At 41.5% G+C, this 18,979-nt stretch overlaps 1 protein-coding gene across 18 annotated transcripts in view; it reads right to left on the minus strand.

Annotated features, from left to right (window-relative positions):
- WDFY3 (WD repeat and FYVE domain containing 3) overlaps positions 1-18,979 on the minus strand; it is a 307,477-nt gene that overhangs the window by 259,017 nt on the left and 29,481 nt on the right. For 17 of the 18 annotated variants that reach the window (XM_089303127.1, XM_017347436.4, XM_017347435.4 and 14 more), the window contains exon 2: positions 13,088-13,181. The exons of the other annotated variant lie outside the window; for it this stretch is intronic. The gene's annotated coding sequence lies outside the window, so the exon portion shown is untranslated. The remainder of the gene's footprint in view (positions 1-13,087; positions 13,182-18,979) is intronic. 18 annotated transcript variants of the gene reach the window in all.

Genomic DNA, 18,979 nt, shown 5'->3' on the forward strand with positions numbered 1-18,979 from the left:
GAGACCTCAGCCTTAACCAGAGCATGCAGAAAGGAGGTGCATGACTACAGAAAAAGTTTATTGCTGTAGTATACTCCACAGAAAACAGCTGGAATTTTTAAAGGACTTATGCTTCTTTAAAATACAATTATGGGGTGCTGTGGCACACTAGGTTAATCCTCTGCCTGTGGCGCCAGCATCCCATATGGGTGCCAGTTCTAGTCCCGGTTGCTCCTCTTCCAGTCCGGTTCTCTGCTGTGGCCTGCGATAGCAGCAGAAGATAGCCCAAGTGCTTGGACCCCTGCACCCACATGGGAGACCAGGAAGAAAGCTCTTGGCTCCTGGCTTCGGATCAGCACAGCTCCAGTCATTGTGGCCATTTGGAGAGTGAACCAAGGGAAGGAAGACCTTTCTCTCTGTCTCTCTCTCTCACTGTCTGTAATTCTACCAGTCAAATTAATAAAATAAAATCTTTAAAAAAAAATTATGGGACCGTGTATAATAGGTAAAGCTGCCGCTTGCAGTACCAGCATCCCATATGGGCGCCGGCTCAAGTCCTGGCTGCTCTACTTCCAACCCAACATTCTGTTTCGGCCTGGGAAAGCTGTAGGAGATGTCCAAGTCCTGTACCCACAAGGGAAATCTGGAACAAGCTCCTGGCTCTTGGCTCCAGAGAGGAGCAGTTTTGGCCATTGTGGTCATTTAGGGAATGAACCAGCTGATGGAAGACCTCTCTCTTTCTCTCTGCCTCTGGCTCTCTATAACTCTGCCTTTCAAATAAACAAATCTTTAAAAAGGAAAAAAGAAAGACACACAACTTGATGGGGATTGGAAAAAAAAGGGACAATTTGAAAAAGTTATAAGATATGATTGAAAAACTCATTTTTTTTAAAAAAATCTATTTATTATATCACAGAGAGAGAAAAATCTTACACCATCTGGTTCACTACCCAAATGACTGCAACAGCCAGGGCTGGGCCAGGCCGAAGCCAAGAGCCAGGAACTCTGTCTGGGTCTCCTCTGTGGTGGCATGGGTCCAGGAGTACTTGGGCCATCTTCCATCATCTGCCCAGGTCCATTAGCAGGAAGCTGGATGAGAAGCACAGCAGCTAGGACTTGAACCAGAACTCTGATATGGGATGCCTGTGTTGTAGATGGCAGCTTAACCCACTGCAGCTGAAAAATTCATTCATTTAGATTCACACACTATTTTTACTATCAAATTAGATTTAAAATGTATTCCCACATGCTCAATCTGACTTGCCCCAAATGGTAGAGTTAGAAACGTGCCAAGGGATTCCAATTCAATCCCATCAAGGTGGCATGTACCAATGCCATCTCACTAGTCCAAGTGATCAATTGCTGTTCACAATTGATCATATGATAGGTCTAAGAGTCAAAGGGATCACATAAACAAGACTAGTGTCTGCTAATACTAACTGATAGAATTAAAAAGGGAGAGAATGATCCAACATGGGAAGTGGGATACACAGCAGACTCATAGAAGGGTAGATGTCCTAAACAGCACTCTGGCCTCAGAATCAGCCCTTAAGGCATTCGGATATGGCTAAAGAGCCCATGAGAGTATTTTAGGCATGGAAAGCCAAGACACTCTGGGGGAAAAAAAAAAAAAAAAAAAAAAAAAAAAAACCCTAAATGAAAGATCTCTGTGAGTGAGATCCCAGTGGAAAGAACAGGTCATCAAAGAAGGAGGTACCTTTCTCTGAAGGGAGGAGAGAACTTCCACTTTGACTATGACCTTGTCTAAAAAAGATCAGAGTCAGCGAACTCAAAAGGCTTCCATAGCCTTGGCCAACTCATGACAAGAGCCTAGGGTGATTACTGACGTCATAAACAAGAGTGTCACTGTGCACTTACTCCTCATGTAGGATCTCTGTCCTTAATGTGTTATACAATGTGAATTAATGCTATAACTAGTACTCAAACAGTATTTTACACTTTGTGTTTCTGTGTGGGTGCAAACTGTTATAATCTTTACTTAATACATACTAAATTGATCTTCTGTATATAAAGATAACTGAAAATCAATCTTGATGCAAATAGAATGGGAGAGGGAGCGGGAGATGGGATGGTGGCAGGTGGGAGGGAAGTTATGGGGGGAAAAAGCCATTCTAATCCATAAGCTGTACTTTGGAAACTTATATTTATTAAATAAAAGTTAAAAAATAAAATGTACTCCCATTCCACAGTCATAAACTTAGAGCTATGAAAATTAGGCTTGCCTCAAAATCCCAACACCTATTATGTCAAAAGCAAAGGGCTTACTCAAATTAATAACTTAAGGCTGTATCAAATTTAAATTTCCAAACTTTTTTCAAGGATAATGGGTTTCTTCAGTCACCAGATGAATGATATCTATTTTCTTCCTGCACATAATCCCTTCATCAGATGCCTGCATTTTCCCCACTTACTGAAAAGGCAAAACTGCTGTGAACACGTAACTGGGCTCTGCCAACAGCAGTCAACTTAACAGTACCATACATCCTTCATAACACAGGCTAAATGGATTCTTTGTCCTAGCAAGTCCAAGTTTAGAATATGATAAACACGGTAATTGTCTATGGATGTTGCAAACTGGCTGAAGTTAACACTCATGATTGATCACTGTATGCTGATAAGAAATCAGAGAAAATCATTCGGCAAAAACACGAAGACAAGCAACTTCAGAAAAACCAATGAATAGACACCTAAAAATATTTAGTTCCCAGGAAGCCTGGCTGGACTTCCTGTACTTAAGTTCTTCAGTATTTGGCACTAGGACAATTGCTGTCAAAACAACTTTAAAAAAAACTTTAAGGACATCTAGTTAGATTCAGAACCTCTAAAGGAAGCACATGAGTTAAAATTGCATAGTAAATGCCGAAAATATGATTAGGACATAGCAGAGCCTGGGATCCAATGACAAATCAATAGATTCTTGTGGGGAGCAACTGGGAGCAACTCGGGCTAGACTAAGTTACTGGAATTAAGACTTATTCTATGCATCTGCTCTCCCACAATATGGCGCTGGGAGAGGAGGAAACAGCTTCTACACAGCTGCCTCCAGTTCAACCAATAAACTGTAGGACCTGCTCCTGATTGGAGGAGAGCAGCGTACTCGGCGTGTGGGTAGCAGAGTTGGGATTGGTGGAAGAGGACTATAAAGGAGGAGAGAGACAACATGCACCGGGAACATCTATCTGAAGGAACACCTGTGCAGCCACCGAGAGAGCCGGCCGGCGGTGTGCCGCTCCCCCGCGGAAGTGGGGAAAAGTGGCAGGGGGAACCGCCCTTCCACGGAGGTGGAAGGGACGGTAGCCAACCCGGGAAGAACCAGCAGCAAACCCGGGGAGGGCTGAGCAAACAAAAGAACAACGCAGGGTCCTGTGTCGTTCCTCCACGAAGAGGGGGAGCGACATAATGGTGCCGTGACTCGGATATGAAGCCTAGGCAGGGTTTAGTGTCGCTCCTCCACAAAGAGGGGGAGCGACAATTCTTCCCTCAGATAGGATTTCAGTCTTATACAGGGTCACTGGAGAAGACAGAGCAAATCATTCTGAACCAAACTTTTTTTATTACTATCCATTTTCTTACTTTTCTCAGCAACTGAATAAAATGCTTGAAACCTATGTTTAATATAATGAATATTACAGGCTATCTTCTTCAAATATGAGCTTCTGTATAGTAAGAATACATAACATTCTTACAGGCTAAAGAAAGAATGAGTGATATGCTTCTCTATATACTAGAGATGCAGGGTAGTAGAGCAGTCAACACATGAGTCCAGGAGCCAGGACCTTAGGTTTGAATCCTGATCCTGCTATTTTATTTGTGTTTTTTTTTTTTTAAGATTTATTTTATTTATTTGAAAGACAGAGTAATAGAGAGAGGTAGAGACAGAGAGAGAGGTCTTCCACCTGCTGGTTCACTCCCCAGATGGGGGCAACGGCCGGAGCTAGGAGCCAGAAGTTTCTTCCGGGTCTCCCACTTAGGTACAAGGGGCCCAAGGACTTGGGCCATCTTCAACTGCTTTCCCAGGCCATAGCACAGAGCTGGATCAGAAGAGGAGCAGCCGGGACTCAAACCAGCATCCACATGGGATGCTGGTGCTTCAGGCCAGGGCATTAACCCACTGTACCACAGCACTGGCCCCTGATCCTGCTATTTCCCAATCTAGCCTTAAGCAACTTATTATGCCTGTTTCTAATAGCACAAAATTAGAATAATAATAGAGTCTATCTCATAGGTTTTTAGGAAGAATAAAAGATGTAAAGCATGTTTTAAAAAAGCCTTAGGAACAGTAAATGCTAGCTACTATTAATATTATTTTTATTATCATTAGCTGTTATTCAGATGAAGGGGGTAGATTCAAATATATCCATGACATTACAAAACTGAATTCATTTAATAAGACAATTCTTTAGCAGGTGCATAAATTGAAAAATATAAAAATAAATGATCTAGAAAACAGAAGAGGCAAAAATAAGCCTGAATAAAAATACTCTAATCTTCCAGGCTATCAAAATCAATAACAGGACCTCCACAACAATAAACCTTTGAGGCACACCTTGCTTTCTGATAAAATTTTGTAAAAAGGTTTTTTTGAATAATCCTGACCACAAAAGGAAGTCCTTATTCCTGAATGCCCAATCACTTAGAGCAAAGCATCAGGATTATCTACTATGTTAGAAGAAGGTAAGGATTAAAAAAACCAAACCAAACAAAGCAAAAAACAAATCTCACTCTGATCTAATGAAGTTTTCATTTGAACCATGACTGGTTCCGAGGTGACTATAAAAATTCACTCCTAAGGAGTTTTTGAAACATTTTTGTAGTAGACAATTATACAGTTAAGAAACAGCTGGAGATCTTGTAAGGCACAGAACAATTCTTGCACCATGAAAAGGAAGTACATGATTTGCTTTTCACAAAACATGTAATGAAACCAAATATAAAAGAATCAAACTCAAAGATCAGAAATTAGGTAAAAGAAGAAAAGACATAGAAGAAAGGCAGAAGCAAGAGACGGAGAGCATTGCAAATAATTTCATCTATTTGAGGGAGAAAGAATCAAAAATCCTAATTTTTAGAAGGAAAATCCAAAATAATTAGTGGACAAAAAGGCAAAAATGAAAAAGAACCATATTTTCTTCCATGTTTGCTTTGAAATCAGGTAATGCTATAACTCAAGATTTTCATTTAGCAAGTAGACATATTTACGTATTTTAAAAAACCCTTACTCAGTACTGAATCTTTACTTTCAAATATATGATTCTAGCCAAGGCTTTTTGAAGTTCCTCCCAGTATATATAAAGGAGACGGAACAGTCCAACAGCTTGTATTTCAGCTTTCCCCCATCTCCTGTCTTCCTACTCCACCACTTACATTTACAAACCCTGAAGGAGACCAGTCGTCTTCCTCATTTTCATTTACCAAAATAGTGCTCATGCAAAGGCAAAATTGACATCTAACAAAATTAGGGGCAAAATGTTTGTGATTAGGAAACTTTCTCCTAAATTCTGTATTTCCCTTCAGTTAGACAGAGATCCGTATTGTAAAGGGAGAAGGAGCTCTCTTAGGAAGCTACCAAGTGCACACAGTCATCTCGCAACCAGATTAGTACACAGAAAGATGCCCTTTGGTAGAGCTCTTCACAAACTGAGGCTCACACATGGGGCACTCACAGGAACACAGGGGACACAGGACCAGCAAGATGTGTTCTTCACAGGAATACAGAGAGAAGGAGCATCTCTCCTCCCTGGCCTTTTCCCTTAGCCAAAACAACAAAAACCAGAGATGGTGGCTAGAGGTTAACAGAGTTCAAAAACAAAATAGGGACCAGCATTGTGGCATATTTTAAAAATAAAAATAAAATTTATATAAATAAAATTTAAAATAAAAAAGCCACCACCTGCAACACCAGCATCCCATTTGGGCAACAGTTTGAGGCTGCTCCACTTTTGATCCAGTTCCCTGCTAATGTGCCTGGGAAAGCAGCAAAGATGGCCCAAGTGCCTGGAAACCCTGCACCCATGTGGGAGACCTAGAAGAAGTTCCTGGTTCTCTGCTTCTGCCTGGCCCAGCCCTAGACGTTTTGGAAGTGAACCAGTGGATGGAAGATTTCTCTCTCTCTCTGTCTCTGTCTCTGTCTCTTCCCCTCTCTCTGTGTAACTCTGACTTTCAAACAAGTGCCTTTAAAAATAAAATAATAAATAACTACATAAAAATACTCTAGTACTTGTAATTTTTCAAAGTGTATTTAGTGACTACAAAATACTACCTCAGGAAGCACACCTATTTCCTCTATTCTCTTTTCCCCTTTTTGAGTCAATAACTGAATCATATCCTTTTATGTAAACTGTATTCTACTTTATAAAAATGAAGTCAGTATATAATAACATGTGAACTCAATCAACTATGCACAAAGGGATATATAATACCCTTAGCCATGGACATTATTTTGTTTATAATGCAACCTTCAAACATCAGACACAAGGTTGATGCTTGTACCAACAAATGGCAGCCAACATAAATTTGGCTTTTACCTGTCTCAGGCATGTGTTAAGCCCCTTACAGACATGATCACATTTAATCCTGCTATGGTTTGAATATCCCCTTGAAAACACATGCTGAAATCTAATCCCCACTGTGAGGTATTAAGAAGGCAGAAACTTCATTCGGCATGGTATCTGAAGGTGGGGACTCTGGGAAGTAATTAAAGTTGAATGAGACTGTAAGTGTGGGGACTTCTCTATGGCACTGTGGCTTGTAGAGGGGAGGAGAGTCCTGAGCTAGGACCCCTGTGAGAACCCTCTCAGCCACCTGGGGCTCTGCAGAGTCCCCTACCAGTGCTTGCTTACCACCTCTCCAAATAAAACTGCCAAATCTTAAACTTCCCAGCATTCAGAACGGGAGGCAAATAAGCCTCTTTTTCTTATAAAACACCAAGTTTGTCATATTCAGTTACAGCACTAGGAAACCAAGTAAGACGCATCCTTCAACACTTCAAACAAGTACTATTAATAAACATATTTTATAGATGCAGAAATAAGAGCTTAGGAAATCTGTCCTAGGGCAAATAGAAGTAATCAATGATATCATGATTGAAACTATGAAATTAAGTTTAGGACGCCAAACATGTCTTATGCATATTATTTTTTACTGTTATCTGTTTTGAATTCATTATACAATTTTTTTTATCACACTGCTAATAAAGACTGATGGCATAATTTGTCCCCTAAATAAAACTGAAGTGCTAACCAAGGATAGTCAGAGCTCAAAAATCAATTCTATGATGTGAGCATAGAAACTCCAGGCTCTATCCCATTAAATAAAAGTATGCAAAAAATGAAAAAGTTCTACAGGGTATAAAATGGTGATTAAAATAATTAGCATGTGTTTTTAAGTCCTAAATTTTAAGTACCATTTTTTGAAATAAAGGAAAATATAATTACATTTTAAAATCCTAAAACTCTATTTAGTGATGCTATCTTATTTCCAAAATTTTTCCAGTTACAAAAATGTTTATATTTTGCAATTTAAACTTCACTTGAATTATGCTTCTCCACTTATATTTTCTTGCATCTCTTCCCTGAACTTTCTTTTTTCTTTTTTTTTTCTTTTTTTTTTTTTTTTTTGACAGACAGAGTTAGACAGTGAGAGAGAGAGACAGAGAGACAGGTCTTCCTTCCGTTGGTTCACCCACCATATGGCCGCTATGGCCAGCGCTACGCCAATCCGAAGCCAGGAGCCAGGTGCTTCCTCCTGGTCTCCCATGTGGGTGCAGGGCCCAAGCACTTGGGCCATCCTCAACTGCACTCCCAGGCCACAGCAGAGAGCTGGACTGGAAGAGGGACAACCGGGAATAGAACCAGCGCCCATATGGGATGCCAGCACCGCAGGCGGAGGATTAACCAAGTAAGCCATGGCACTGGCCCCCTTCCCTGAACTTTTTTAATTCTCCTGATACATATTTTTAGAAAAGAAAGAATATTCTATACTGTCATTTCTGAGTCATATTTTTCTTTTTTTAAAAGATTATTTGTTTATTTATTTGACAGGTAGAGTTACAGACAGTGAGAGAGAGAGAGAGAGAGAGACAGAGACAGAGAGAAAGGTCTTCCTTCCATTGGTTCACTCTCCAAACGGCCACAACAGCCGGAGCTACACTGATCTGAAACTAGGAGACAGGTGCCTCTTCCTGGTCTCCCACGTGAGTGCAGGGGCCCAAGCACTTGGGCCATCTTCCACTGCTTCCCCAGGCCACAAGCAGAGAGCTGGATTGGAAGAGGAGCAACTGGGACTAGAACCAGCACCCATATGGGATGCTGGCGCTGCAGGCGGAGGATTAACCTAGTGTGCCATGGCGCCAGCCCCTGAGTCATATTTTTCTTACCCATAAAATATACAACACTATTTCTTCAAAAGATTCATTTGACAGGCAGAGCAACGGATACAGGAGGATAGGGAAACAGAAAGGGGTTGGGGGAGAGTGATCTTTCGTCCACTGGATCACTCCTCAAATTGCTTCAACATCCAGGGGTGGGCCAGGTCAAAGCCAGGAGCTAGGGATACCATGGAGGAGCCAGAAACTCCATGCCATGTGGATGGCTGGGTCCTAAAACTTGAGCCATAACCTGCTGTCTTCCCAGGCACATTAGCAGGAAGCTGGATCAGAAGTGGAACAGGGGCCAGCACTGTGGCACAGCAGGTAAAGCTGCCACCTGCAATGCCAGCATCCCATATGGGCACCGGTTCAAGACCCAGCTGCTCCACTTCTGATCCACCTCTCTGCTATGGCCTGGGAAAGCAGTAGAAGATGGCCCAAGCTCTTGGGCCCCTACACCCGTGTGGCAGACCTGGAAGAAACTCCTGGCTTTGGATCAGCACAGTTCTGGCCGTTGCGGCCATCTGGGCAGTGAACTAGAGGGTGGAAGACCTCTCTCTCTTCTTCCACCTCTCTGTGGCTCTGCCTTTCAAATAAATAAACAAATCTTTTTAAAAAAGAAAAAAGGTGGAACAAGTAGGACCAGCTAAGTGGTGATTTATCCCACCGTGCCACAACACTGGCCCCACACAATTTTTCTTATAGACTCTAAAACCTGAAATCTAGTCATCAATCTATCCATTTCCAGAAGTTTTTGTAATAAAAAAGGCCTTTCTTCTTGCTTACCCTCTTCTCTGGAGCTTACTCTAATGGAAGCTTCTGCCTCAGCCTGAGCTGTGTCACAGGAAAGCCCAGTAGAGCAAGCAGCTTCGGCAGGCTTCAGGTGAACAGCCCATTCAAGGCCAAATCCCGGTGAAGAACTAAATGTTGCCAACAACCATGCAGGCAACCTGGAAGCAGATCCTCCCACGGGACTTTCAGATGCGATTCCTACCCTAGCACACATGTTGAGTGTAGCTTTGGTAGAGACCCTGAGCCAAGAGACCCAGCTAAACTGCAGTCGGATTTCTAATCAACAAAAACTGAGATGTTTGTTTTAAGCTGCTGGTCACTGGGGTAACTTGCTATGTAGTGCTAAAGGTTGAATTGTGCCTCCACGCCTGCCAAATTCATATGTTTAACTTCTAACCCCTAGTACCTCCAAATGCGATCTTACTTGGAGAGAAGATCTTTACTCACTTGGAGAGAAAATCAAGTTAAAATGAAGTCACTAGGGTGGGCCCTAATCCAGTATGACTGATGGATTTGGGCACAGAGGGAGCGTGGAGGGAGGATGATGTGAAGAAATAGAGGGAAAAGACGGCCATCAAAGCCCAGCAGAGAGGCCTGGAAAAAATCCTTCCCTCACAGACTTCAAGAAGGAGGTGACCAGCCCACAGCCAATACCCAGATTTCAGACTTCCAGCCTCCAGATTGCGAGAGAGCACATCTCTGTGGTTTAAGCACCCAGGTTTCTAATACTTTGTTACAGCAACCCCAATAAACGAATGCATAGACCATCGATAGCTAACACAATGACAGACTTCAAATTAATCTTTATTGACAGTACTAATATTAGCCTCATTGTGCGACTCAAGTAGATGCCCAAGGTCTTTACTCAGAAAAAAGGTATCAGTCCATATTAGAACACCTTAGAACCACAGATGTTTAGTGAGCTGGGACCCTTGCAATCATATAAGATAAATTCATTTCAAAAACTGATGATGATGCTGTTTGAACACTCTACATACATGAATTGTCACAACAACCCTATGGACCACTACCACCACTATCAATGACGTTTTCTTCTAACTTTTAATTAGTTTTTAACAAACCCGATGTGATTTGTAGATACAATTCTAACAAAGATGAAAAAATGAGTGTCTGGGCTAGCACACTATATGGGCACCAGTTCAGGTCCTGGATATTCCACTTTGGATCCAGCTCATTGATAATGGCCTGGGAAAAGCAACAGAAGATAGCTCAAGTGTTTGGGCCCCTGCCACCCACAGAAGATCTGGATGAAGCTACTGGCTCCTGGTTCTAGCCTGGGTCAGTCTTGGCCATTGTGGCCACTTAGGGATTGAACCAGTAGGTGGAAGGTCTCTCTCTCTCTGACTTTGAAACAAATAAATCTTTCTTTAAAAAAAAAGAACTAGGAGTGCAGAAGTTAGGGTCACACAGGTGGTGAGTCAGAATGCTAGACTTTGAACACACTGAAGTGCACAGAGGACATGTTAACTATCCAAAACCACAGCAGGTAGCTGAGCTGGGACTATTACCTTATGGTACTTTCTGCTTTGTTGTGATCTTCTTTCTCAAAAAGTAAAATAAAAAAGCGTATCCTTTGCTTGCTTCATCTATTCTGTTTAATACTGCTACCTTAGAAATAGATATTGGATATTCTGCCCTCCTCTAACTACACTAAGTTGGGTTATTTTTTTCCATTTCATGAACCCTAAAACCATCCTGTCTTTCAATTTCTAATTCTTTCCTTGCATTTATGTTATATTTTAATATAATGGGCCTGAAGGTTTCACCTGTATGCAATTTGAGAAATATAATTTAGCTCCAGGTATGATCCCAATTAAAATGCAAATATACCTGGAAAAAGTATTACTAGATTCTTTGTAGAGAACAGGCTTTGAAATGAAGACAGCCAATGCATAAGTTTCAAAATCTTCCTGTCTAAGCCACAACTTGAACAGGAGCATCTGACTAAAGAATCAGCCTGTTCTGGAAAATCTGGGATTGGGGATTTAAGAGGTAGCCTTTCTCTGGGAGTCTGGACTGTGAGACTGAAAGGTAGGCAGTGGCAACCGCGCTTCCCATCACAAAGCATAGAAATGTGAATTCAGTCAGTTCCCAAAGAGACAGAGAAGAATGCAGCAGACATGCAAAGAAAGGCACTCTGCTGAGAGCCTGTGGGAAACCAGACTGCATCTGGGCCCTGGGTTCTCACTGTGCAGCCAGGCTGCATTTTTGTCCTGGGATCCTGTGGTGTCTCCTGGGATTCTCCTAAAAGTCTGATAACTTCCCCTCTCTAGTTAAGCTAATTTGAATTCAGTCACCTACACTCAGTTGAGAACTCACATATTCAAAATTGTACCCTGTCTAAAGCTGATGTACATTAGGGCAAGACTAATAACTCCATGTAAAGCAGAATTTTCAATAGCAACAAAGTAAAACACTAGAACTAAGGCAGCTGGGTAGTCATAGTACTCTCAAGCAGCTCATAACATGGCCTACTGCTTCAATTGGTCTCTCAAAGGAACCACATACAATGCAATAGGTTACAAAGCCTGTGTTTTAAAAATAATCAGACTTTCCCAGGGCGGAAAAAGGAGAAATGGTGCTTTGAAAACATGATTCTATCACATATGAGTACCTATAATAAAAGTAACAATGATTTCAAAGCCAGAAATGAAAGTGAAGATAATTGGGGCCGGCACCGTGGCACACTAGGTTAATCCTCCGCCTAAGGCACCAGCATCCCATATGGGCGCTGGTTCTAGTCCCAGGTGCTCCTCTTCCAATCCAGCTCTTTGCTGTGGCGTGGGAAGGCAGTGGAGAATGGCCCAAGTCTTGGGCCCCTGCACCCACATGGGAGACCAGGAAGAGGCACCTGGCTCCTGGCTTTGGATGGGCACAGCTCTGACCATTCTGGCCATTTGGGGAGAGAACCAACAGAAGGAAGACCTTTCTCTCTGTCTCTTCCTCTCACTGTCTGTAACTCTACCTCTCAAATAAAAAAAAAAAAAAAGGTGAAGATAATTTATTCTAATATTGGGGCTGGTGCTGTGCAGTTCCTGTATCCTGCTGCTGCCTGCAGTTCCTGTATCCCATATAGGTGCTGGTTAAGTGCCGGCCACTCCACTTCTGATCCTGCTCTCTGATAAGGCCTGGGAAAGCAATAAAAGATGGCCAAGTCCTTGGGTCCCTACACTTTTGTGGGAAACCTGGAAGAAGCTCCTGGCTCCTGGCTTTGGATTGGCACACTCTGGCCATTATAGCCATCTGGGGAGTGAACCAGCAGATGGAAGATTCTTTCTCTGCCTCTGCCTCAGCCTCTGCCTCTCTCTAACTCTGCCTTTCAAATAATAAACAAATCTTCAAAAAAATTTATTCTAATACGGGGGTGGTGCTGTGGCATAATGGGTAAAACCACCACCCCTGACGCCGGTATCCCATATGGGGGCTGGTTCGAGTCTCAGCTGCTCCACTTCACATCTAGCTCCCTGCTAATGCATCTGGGAAAGCAGCGGAAGATAGCCCAAGTCCTTAGGTTCCCTCGCTCTATATGTGACACCAGGAAAAGGCTGCTGGCTCCTGGCTTTAGCCTGGTCCAGCTCCAGCCATTGAAGCCATTTGGGGAGTGAATCAGCAGATAGAAGATCTCTCTCTCTCTCTCTCTCGATCTCTCTCTCTGTAACTCTTCCTTTCAAATACATAAATAAGTCTTAAAATTATTTTAATACAACATTTTATAATGTAGAAAACTAAGATTAAAAAGTCGCTTGTCCAAGCTCACCAAACCCCGAGTTTAGGTAAAAGAGGATGGAAACCCAGAACTTTGGGACCACAGTTCAGTGTGGTCTTGCTACTATGAAATGACACAACAAGGACAATCACAATTCTGTACCTGACTCCCTTTTCAGTAGATGAAACAAGCCTGAAACTGACCTGGTTCTCTGTTCTGTGCTGGCATGAACCTGTGCAGAAACGATAGGAATGGCAGGCACTTTCTTCCTGAAGCAGCTGTGGAGAAGTATTAGACCTGTGATGAAGGAAATACAAGGAAAATCTAGTTTATATTCAGCATATAAGCTGACTCAGCATCCTCAGTTGCTCATTTTCTACTGCTTCTCTCCTTACCTCCTCACTGGCTTAATAACAGAACACATAACAACACTTTAAAATAGATAAAATTTGCTATTAAAAAATCCATGACACATGTAAGATTATTTACAGTTGGTCTCTGTAGACCATTTAGTTCAGCTTTGTCGTTTTGCTAGTGAGGAAACTGAGACCTGGAGATCTGCAAACAGCCAATGACAAAACAGTTATTCAGTGGCAGAAGCAAGTTCAGAACCCAACTCCTCCCACTTCAGTCCAGTATTCATTTGTACATCACACTGCCTCTTTTGAAGGAGAAAAAAAAAAAAAAACTCAAATTATTTCTCCGGTGTATTTGTCAAGCATCTGAAGATACATGTGGTCCAGAGCTCAACTGATTTGTTTAATTTGTTTAAAATTTGTTTAAAAAAAAAAGTATTTCCTCAAGGAAAGGTCATATTCTAGCCTTAGGTTATTTAGTATGCTTCATATGGGATACTCAAATATTTCTTTTTTTATCTTTGGAAAACATTAGTCTCTGAATCATGCAATCCAGATGCTGAGTTTTGTTTGTTTGACAGCAGAGGCCAGCGTTGTAGTACAATGGGATTAACCTGCCTGTCTCGTGGCAACCCATGTGGGCACCAGTTCAAGTCCCAGATGCTCCACTTCTGATCCAGCTCCCTCCTAATGTGCCTGGGAAAATGACAGAAGATGGACCCAGTGCTCAGACCTCTGCTACCCACGTTGGGGACCCTGATGGAATTCCTGGCTCCTGGCTTCAGCCTGGCCCAGCCTTGGTGGTTGCAACCACTTAAAGAATGACCCAGCAGATGGTAGCTCGATCTCTCTGTAACACTGCCTTTCAAGTAAACAAATAGATCTTAAAACACAAGAACAGAATAAAGAAATTCAGGGGATGGCAAAGGCTGCCAGGAACTCAATTATTTGAGCTGCCACCACTGCCTCCCAGGGTCTGCATTGGTGGGAAGCTGAAATAACAAGCCAGAGCCAGTAAGCAAACTCAGGCACTCTAATATAGGGAGTATCTTTTTATTTTATTTGTTAAGAACTTTAGCTATTTATTTGAAAGGCAGGGTGACAGAGAAAGAGGGAGATATAGAGAGAGATCTTCCATTCTCTGGTTCAGTTCCCAAATGGCCACAACAGCTGGGGTTGGGTAGACTGAAGCCAGGAGTCTGGAATTTTACCCAGGTCTCCCAACGTGAGTGGCGGGGGCCCAAGTATTGGGCCATCCTCTGCTCCCTTCCCAAATGCATTAGCAGGAAGCTGGATTGGAATTGGAGCAGCTGGGACCTGAACATTTGGATGCCCATTTGGATGCCAGCACCACGGGCAGTGGCTTAACTCTGCACCACAACACAACACTGGCCCCACTAGGCTAAGTCCCCACTGTGGTTCTGATATTTCTTAATTCTGTTCTCAAAACGTTCTATGGTCAAAGCCAATTACATCCTCAATTCCAAAGCTCCTTTATTGAAAAAAAAAAAAAAATGAGGAGCTAGGACCATTTCCCATGGGCCTTCTAACTCTAAAATGCCACGTGTGGGGTTGGAATTATGGTATAGCAAGTTAGGCCACTGCCTGAAACACAAGAATCCCATATCAGAGTGACAGTCAATTCCCAGCTGCTCCACTTCCAATCAAGCTCTCTGCTAATGCACTTGGGAAGGCAGAGGAAAATAGCTCAGGCCCTTGCCATCTGGGAGACCACAATGGAGTTCCTGGATCTTGGCTTTGGCCTGACCCAGCCCAGGCTATTGCAGCCATTTAGGGAGTAAACCAACTAATGGAAGATATCTCTGTCTCATCCTCTCTCCCTCTGTCACTCTGCCTTTCAAATCAATCAATCAATCAATCAACTTTTAAAAAAAATGTTAGGCCTAAGAATAGCTTCAACTTTAATAACATTCTAGTTTAGAAAAGCAACTAGTTTTGTCATACAACTTTTTTTAATATCTCTAATGGTATCATTATAATAGTTCAAAAAATCAGTAACATTGCTTTCATATATAGAAGTACAATCAATATCATTCAAAAATATGTTCAATAATAACCTAATTTTGCCATCTATCTCACTTCTTATCTGACTCTTATTTTCTAGGAACCAGCTGGAAGAGGAAGGAAAAGTATTTTTTAAATAACTCTAACTCTTGGGGTGGTACCTAAGAAAAATTCTAAGCTATTTCCTCAAACCACTGTTCCAATTATTCATCCAACAAGTTTTAATTGTGTGACTTGTCAGCTAGCTGACAAGGCTTAAAGACAAAGAAGGCTTTAATGAGACAGAAGGCTTTCAAATAAGATGTATGTTGGGGCAGGCGTTTGGCACAGTTATTAAGACACCATTTGGGGCCGGTGCCACGGCTCAATAGGCTAATCCTCCACCTGCGGCACCGGCACCCCAGGTTCTAGTCCCGGTCGAGGGGCCAGATTCTGTCCCGGTTGCTCCTCTTCCAGTCCAGCTCTCTGCTGTGGCCCTGGAGTGCAGTGGAGGATGGCCCAGGTCCTTGGGCCCAGCACCCGCATGGGAAACCAGGAGGAAGCACCTGGCTCCTGGCTTTAGATCAGCACAGCGCGCCGGCCGCAATGCACCGGCCATAGCGGTCACTTGGGGGGTGAACCAACGGAAAAAGGAAGACCTTTCTCTCTGTCTCTCTCTGTCTAACTCTGCCTGTAAAAAAAAAAAAAAAAAAAAAAAAAAAAAAAAAAAAAAGATACCATTTGGCATACCTACATCTTGTATCAGAGTGCCTGGTTCAAATCTTAGTTCCACTTCTGCTTCCAGCTTCCTTCTAGTGCTTACCATGGGAGGCAGTTGGTGACAGCTCAAGTACTTGAGTCCTTTCTACCTGCGTGGAAGTCCTGGATTGAGTTCCTTGCTCCTGACTTCAGTCTGCCTGCCCAGGCAGGCCTGGCTGTTGCTGGCATGTGGAGAGTGAACCAGCACCCCTTCCCCCAACAAAAATATTTTCTAAAGAAAATTAAGACACATCTAATGAACTACTGACAGCTGTTGGGAATTCAAGTGGCAGGAAATGTCACCTAAATTGTGACTTCAGAGTATAACTTCATTATTTTTAATACATTAACTGATACTTACAACAATTAATTGTAATATATTTTTATCTGAAGCAAAACAATACAATGAAGATCCAGGTATCCATGATGCAATTCAAGAATCTAAAAGTTACTGACATTACTCTACTGATTTGCTCCTCCTCTGTTCCATGCACCTTCTCTGTTTTGCCTCCAGCCTATAACTAGAAGTCTACATTTTGTGTTTATTATTATTTTGCTTTTTAAAAAAAGTATATAATTCCATTTTGCTTATTTTTGAATTCCATGAAAATAGTATCAAATAGCTCTGTCTTATAAGATTTGATTTTTATCATTCAATGTCATCCTACCGATTTATCCATACTGTTGCACGTAGTGTAGTTCAATTTTTTTTAAAGATTTTTTAGAAAGCTTTTATTGGATTATAGCGGTTTTTACCCCCATAACCACCCTCCCACCCTCAAACCATCCCATCTCCTACTCCCTCTCCCATCCCATTCTTCATTAAGACTCATTTTTAATTATCTTTATATACAGAAGATCAACTTAGTATATACTAAGTAAAGATTTCAACAGATTGTACCCACACAGACACACAAAATATAAAGTACTGTTTGAATATTAGTTTTACTGTTAATTTGCATAGTACAACACATTAAGGACAGAGATCCTACATGGGGAGCAAGTGCACGGTGACTCCTGTTGTTGATTTAACAATTGATACTCTTATTTATGACATCATCTATTTTATTTATTTGAGAGACAGAGTTATAAACAGAGGGAGAGAGGGAGAGACAAAGAGAAAGGTCTTCCATCTTCCGGTTCACTCCCCAAATGGCTGGGCTGATCTAAGCCAGGATCCAGGAGCTTCTTCTGGATATCCCATGTGGGTATAAAAGGGCCCAAGTACTTGGACCACCTTCCACTGCATTCCCAGGCCACTAGCAGGGAGCTGGATTGGAAGCGGAGAAGCCGAGATTCGAAGAGCACAAGAACCAGCATCCATATGGGATGTCAGTGCCACAGGCAGAGGTTCACTTACTAGTCCACTGCGTTGGCCCCAGTGTAGTTCACTTTTACTGCAGATGAAATGCCTCCCTCACATTTTCTTCTGCTATTATAAATATTTATGTTACGAAAGTTCTGATACACATTTCCTGTTCCACATGTTCCAAAGTTTCCTCTTAAATAGTCACATATATATGGGAGTTTAAGAGAATGTCTACAATCCATTTCTTATAGTGATGCTAATTTTTTATTTTCCCCAAAGTGTGGTTAGCAACTTATAACCCCATCAGTAACACATAGTTCATAGTAATTCATTTCTTAGTTTGGATTATAAAATGGCATTTAATTGTGGATTTAATTTGCATCTTCTTATTGACTAATGAGTTTGAGCATTTCTTCATGTTTACTGGCTCATTCATGTTTCCTTTCTGAGGAAATGTCTATTTATATCTTACGCCCTTCATCCTAAGTTTACCCTTCTCCTATTGTTTTGTAGAAATTTTCAGTGTATTTTGTGTATTTCCAGTGCTGATTATTTGGCTTACCCACTTCTGAACTAGCAGGATTAGACCAATGTGGAAATTGAGAAGCAGAGGCATGAACAGCAAACGGCCAGGCCACTGGAAACAGCAAGCCGGCATTCCAATGCTTCTCTCAAACCAGCTTTGAATATAAATGCAATCTAGATATCAGAAACTGTAAATATTACATAATCGAACTTTAGAATCTTTCATTTTAATATAAATCCAATCAAAAGAAAATGTTTTGAAATTATTTCAGTGCATTTTAATTGCAATATGCAGTATAATTTAGTTTTCAGATATCAAGGTTTCCTAGGTTACAATTTAGAAAGCACTCATTTTTACCCTGACATAATATGTTTTTATTTCATGTTTTGCATATCTCCAATTTAGAATAAGTCCATTTCGTTGTTGAAGTGGTGAGTTTAAATGTATACACATACACATACACACACAAACACACATGATAACTGTATTTTAAAATTAAACTATATAAATTGGAACATCACAGAGATTTGGATTGCAGACTTGGATGTATGACTAGCTACACCTGCTTGGCCTCGCGATGTCTTTGAGTTGGTTTTCTTAAACTTAACTTGGAAACGTGCTGGGTGAGTTCTAAGGGTCTTTGAATTGATCACACTCTCACTTAAAGGGCAATGAGAACAATTTTTTTTTTTTTTTCAAATAGTCCCCCAAGGTTTTTAGGACTTTCTCTCCAAGTGTATATACATAGTAAATAAACTAAATAACAAAATGACAATTTTCTGAAAAATAATTTAAACCAGGATTTTACAGCCCTCTGTGGCATCCAGGAATACTGGCAGATCATCTGGTGAAAAGAATCACGCAGGAAAAAAAATTAAAAGCCACAGAAAACCTGAATCACTCTATCTGCTAAACTCGATTCTTATATAAGCAATCAGAAATGAACTTTCCAGAATCTCCGTGACATTTACCCATCCACCTGAATCTGTATCCTTTTACTCTGTTTGAATTTCAGGAATCACAACAAAGCCTAACCCCTCCACCTTGACACTAAATGTTATGTCCCCACTCATATTCAAGTGCACTGCTCTAGAGAGTCCCACTTCTTTCTCCATCAATTTCTTCCTTCCAATAAACAAAA

This window comes from Oryctolagus cuniculus, chromosome 8, assembly GCF_051225735.1.
Source record: "Oryctolagus cuniculus isolate XC-2025 breed Fujian yellow rabbit chromosome 8, ASM5122573v1, whole genome shotgun sequence".
Lineage (NCBI taxonomy): Eukaryota > Metazoa > Chordata > Mammalia > Lagomorpha > Leporidae > Oryctolagus > Oryctolagus cuniculus.